This window comes from Momordica charantia, assembly GCF_013281855.1.
Source record: "Momordica charantia cultivar OHB3-1 chromosome 1 unlocalized genomic scaffold, Mcharantia_2.0 BLBB01000001.1, whole genome shotgun sequence".
NCBI lineage: Eukaryota > Viridiplantae > Streptophyta > Magnoliopsida > Cucurbitales > Cucurbitaceae > Momordica > Momordica charantia.
In genome coordinates this window covers 4,879,596-4,884,601 of record NW_028275157.1, presented here as the reverse complement: position 1 = coordinate 4,884,601, position 5,006 = coordinate 4,879,596, and the positions used below count along the sequence as shown (strand labels likewise).

The 5,006-nt window shown below is 47.3% G+C and overlaps 1 non-coding gene across 1 annotated transcript; it reads right to left on the bottom strand.

Annotated features, from left to right (window-relative positions):
• Positions 1 to 215: 215 nt before the first annotated feature.
• On the bottom strand, positions 216 to 322 carry LOC148213146 (small nucleolar RNA R71). The gene has a single exon (XR_015793201.1). It is a non-coding gene; the product is annotated as a small nucleolar RNA R71 (small nucleolar RNA).
• Positions 323 to 5,006: the final 4,684 nt, after the last annotated feature.

The following is a 5,006-nucleotide window of genomic DNA, read 5'->3' as shown; positions in this document are numbered from 1 at the left end:
ATCCACATGATCATCTGAAATCATTCATTCAATTGCAAATGCATTTCGATTACCTGGTATAACAGACGATGCTCTGAGACTAACACTTTTTTCCATTTCTTTTGAAGGACCAAGCTAGAGCATGGCTCAATGCATTTCCACCGGGATCCATCACCACATGGGGGTCGTTAGTGGAGAAGTTCTTAACAAAATTCTTCCCACCTACTCGCCACGCTGATATCAGAGAGGAGATCATCTCCTTTAGACAGTATGATCGTGAACCTGTTCACGAGGCGTGGGAGAGATTTAAAGAACTAATCAGGAAATGTCCGAACCATGGCTTGCCGGCATGCATCCAGATAGAACATTTCTTTAGAGGTTTAGATCATCCTACTAAGATGATGTTAAACAATGCTGTCAACGGAGCCTTTACAAAAAGACATTCAACGAGATAGTTGACATCCTAAATGACTTAGCTTCACACAACGAACTATGGTGTTCACAAAGATCTAGGGCAGCACCAAAGAAGCAAGATCCAGCTGGAGTTTTGGCTCTGGACATTGCGACCTCGATCGACAAAAGAGATGGTTACAATGAACCAGAGGCTGAAAGAGATGGCATTGGGAATAAAAAATCTATTTTACGGATAGTTAGCCTTTTATGTCTAAAAAGGGTTGCTAAGAAGTAGTGTTTTTTTGCTTTCCATTCATTGCTCAACATGTTTTTCCCAAAAAGTTAGGATTTAGAGAAGGCCACTGTAAGTCTTAACAAGTCAATACTGAAAAGGTTGCTTATTTGCATTGTTGAGTGGTTAAAACCGAGGAGAGGAGCGCCTTAGACATAAGGGTTCCGCTTAAGTAGCCTAGACATAGGACCTTAACCCGAGGTTGCGACTATTTCCATCCTAAAACTAAGATATCTCTCATAATAGACATATTAGGGAATGTCTTAGGACTTTGAACTTGCTTAGACATAAGTCAAGTGAGAAGCGTAGTCGTTGGTTTCTAAAGTAAAATGCATATTGTCCTTAGCATGTCCTTGATTCTTTGATGGCTAACTTGAAGTAATTCGGGCTAGGTTTATTATTATAAGTCCAAATCCCAAATCCAAACCATTATTTGTGACCACTTCCCATTTTACAAGAATCACTCATTCCAACATTCACTATTCTTTAAAACTTTAGAGTTTGGAAATTGTTTAGAAGTCCTGAGGATCGATACTTGGATACTCCGTCCATTTTATATTACTCTGACAGGTGTGCGCTTGCATCTATATAATTGTTACCACGCTTAGCGCGTGCGTTCAGCATAAACATCCCAGTCACTCGTTCTTTGTTTGCTCGTACTGTTCTACGTCTACCCTGTCTGTTGGTATGCCCGATCTCTACTGGTACCACGGCTTCGGCCAAAGGCTAGCGAGAATGGAGTTTCGCCAGTTGACTCTCTTGGGGTGGTTCGATATGACCACAAAACTTGAGGAAGTTCCTCGGCCCATCCTCCCTTTCTGGAGTCCAACCTTAGCTTGAATCCTCGCTTTATGATCTTGTTTACTGCTTCAACTTGCCCATTTTCTTTTGGGTGCGCAGGGGACGAACTGAGGTGGCTTATGCCCAGTTTTCTGCAAAAGTCCTTGAACTTTGCATTGTCAAATTGTTTTCCGTTGTCCATCACTATAGCATTAGGTATGCCAAAGCGGCACACGATGTTGTCCATATGAACGACGTGACCCTGGACTCTGTGATGTGGGATAGTGTCTCGGTTCGGCCCACTTGGTGAAGTAGTCCACAGCGACAACGGCGAACTTTGTTTGTCCTTTGCCCAGGGGAAAGAACCTATGATGTCTACCCCCCATTGTGCAAATGGCCATGGGGCCGAGATGGGGGTGAGCAGTTCGGGAGGTTGATGGATAATATTTGCGAAACGCTGGCAGTTGTCACAAAAGCTTTCACAAACTGCTTTGCATCCTTCTCGACACTGGGCCAATAGTACCCTTGTCGAACCACCTTGGCCGACAACGACCTGGCGTCAGAGGGTTTCCACACACCTCTTCATGGACTTCCCTAAGAATGTAAAGGCCTTCTTCGGGGTCACACACTTGAGTAGAGGCAAGGAAAGCCACGGTACAACATTCCTTCCGAGTATGAACCGCTGCTCTTCGAGCCATCTTCTTTTGCTCCTTCGGATCTTGCGGCGGATTTCCTTTGATGAACTCCACGATTGGGTCCATCCAAGTGGGTGATGGAGTATCAACCTCCATCATATCTGGCTCCATCATATTTGGCCAAGGCATCCGCATTAGAGTTTTCAGATCTTGGAACTTGACTCACCTCGTAAGTCCCGAACTGAGCGAGGTGCGATCTGACCTTGCTTAGATATTTTTCCATTCGGGAGTCCTTCGTTTGGTACTCCTCGTTGATCTGATTTACAACTAGCTGGGAGTCACTAAAGACCTTAATGTGATTGGCCCCCAGTCCTTTGGCAACGCGCAGGCCTGCTAGGAGTGCTTCATACTCGACCTCATTATTCGACGTCCGAAAGTTGAATCGCAGAGCATATTCGAATCGCTCACCTCCTGGTGCGAGCAAGAGGATTCCTGCCCCGCACCCCCTCTCGTTGGAAGATCCATCAACGTAGATCGTCCACGGGAGCTCGAACTTGGCCAACTGAGGTGGTGGAGTGAGCTCTGCGATAAAATCGGCCACTACTTGCCCTTTCAACGCAATTCTAGGCTCGAACTGGATGTCGTACTCGCTCAATTCCATGCCCACTTCATCAGACGCTCAGATGTTTCGGGCTTAAGGAAGATATTTTTCAGAGGCAAGTTTGTAAGTACTACGACAGTGTGCGCTTGGAAGTACGGCCTAAGTCTTCTGGCCGAAGTGACTAAAGCGAGGGCCGGCTTCTCCATTTGGGGATATCTGGTCTCGGCCTCGGTCATGGCCTTACTGGTGTAATAAACGGGACTTTGGTGTGCGCCCTTCTGCCTGATTAGTGCCGAGCTGACGGCACTATCAGACACTACCAGGTACAAATGGAGCTTCTCTCCTCCTGGCAATTGTTTTGCGAGTAGAGGTGCCGAGCAGAGATAGTTTTTTAACTGCTCTAACGCTTGTTCACACTCTACCGTCCATTCATATAGTCCCTTCTTCAAGAACCTTGAAGAAAGGAAGGCACTTGTCCGTTGACCTTGACACGAACCTATTCAAGGCTGCAATCCTGCCATTGAGGAACTAAAGCTGTTTTAGAGTCTTGGGCGCCTCCATCTCGAGCACGGCCTTTATCTTCTCTGGGTTAGCTTCAATCCTACGTTACTGATCATAAAACCAAGGAACTTTCCCGAGGAGACTCCAAAGGCACACTTGGTCGGATTGAGCTTCATTTAGTACTTGTGTAGTACTCCAAAGGCTTCGGTCAGATCGAAAAGATGCGACTTTGACTGCTTGCTCTTGACAAGCATGTCGTCCACATACACTTCCATATTCCGACCGATCTGCTTGGCGAACATTTTGTTCACCATCCTTTGGTAGGTCGCACCCGCATTCTTTAGGCCAAAAGGCATTACCTTGTAGCAGTACAGACCTTGGTCTGTTATGAACGCGGTGTGATCTTGGTCTGGCAAGTGCATTTTAATTTGGTTTATCCGGAGTAGGCATCCATGAAAGTGAGCAGCTCGTGCCCGGCTGTTGCGTCCACGAGCTGGTCGATCCTTGGAAGGGGGAAGCAATCTTTTGGGCATGCCTTATTTAAATTTGTGAAGTCCACGCACATCCTCCACTTCCCGTTGGACTTTTTAACTAATACTACATTAGAGAGCCACTCGGGATACAGAATTTCTCGTATATATTCAGCTTTTAAAAGTTTGTTTACTTCCTCAACAATAAATCACTCCTCTCCTTATTTACAGGTCTTCTTTTTTGCTTTACAGGTCGAATTATGGGTCTATGTTGAGGCGATGCACCATGATCTTTGGGTCGATGCCAGGCATGTCCTCGTGAGACCATGCGAAGACGTCCGAGTTAGACCTGAGGAAGTTGATCAGTTCTTCCCTGTCTGTGGCCCCCAGCTTGGTTCCTATGCTTACTTGTTTTTTCAGGGCTAAGTAAGGGAATAAGCTCGAGCTCCTCTACTGGCAGAGAGAACTAGCTTTTGCTTTTCCTCGGAAGGTCGTCTTCACTGGTTTGCTCTTCCAGGGCACATACCGACGACCCTTTGAGCGCGGACGCGTAGCACTCCCTTGAAGTTTTTTGTTCACCTCGGCCGTGCCCACTCCATTAGGGGTTTGAGTACTTCAGGACTTGATGCAATGTGGAGGGGACGGCCGGAATGAGTGGATGATGGGTCTTCCGAAGATGGCGTTGTAGGCCGACCTGCGTCGACCACCACAAACTCAGCCATCTGCGTTACTTAGGTAGCATCTTGTCCAATCGTGATGGTACATCGAACACCCCTTCAGGGGAGACCGATTCTCCAGGAATCATACCAAGAGCGTTGGACTTTTCTTCATGTGACCTGTCCCATCCCAAGGCAGATAGTTGGAGGGACAAGATGTTAGCAAGCGCCTCCATCAACCAGTACTCTTCGGACCAGGACGTGGTCGATGAGAGGAGCGATCACGAGCGCGTCATTATGGGGCAATTGGACCCCCTCTAGATCGGGCATCGTTGAAAGTGATGGAGCAAGTGGGCTTCTGCTCCCTGTGATACATACCTCGCCGCCTTGCCTCGCGAGCTAACTCTTTCCTTTTTTTCCGGACTGGCCCCCACTCGGGCCCCCGAAAATATGTTGATGACCCCAGGTCGGTCATCCCGACGAGGCGGCGTTCTTGAACGCTTCCCTCTCTCTTCTTTTCGACCAAGTTAGACTTCGGTTTGCCCACAAATTTTTTGAAGTAGCCGTCTTGAATGAGGTCTTCAATCTGGCGCTTCAATTCCCAGCAATTTGACATATTGGGCGTGATCGCGATGAAAACGGCAATACTTGTCTTGTTCGTTTTTCTGGGTCTCCCCAGAGCTTCTCAGGTCGCTTGAG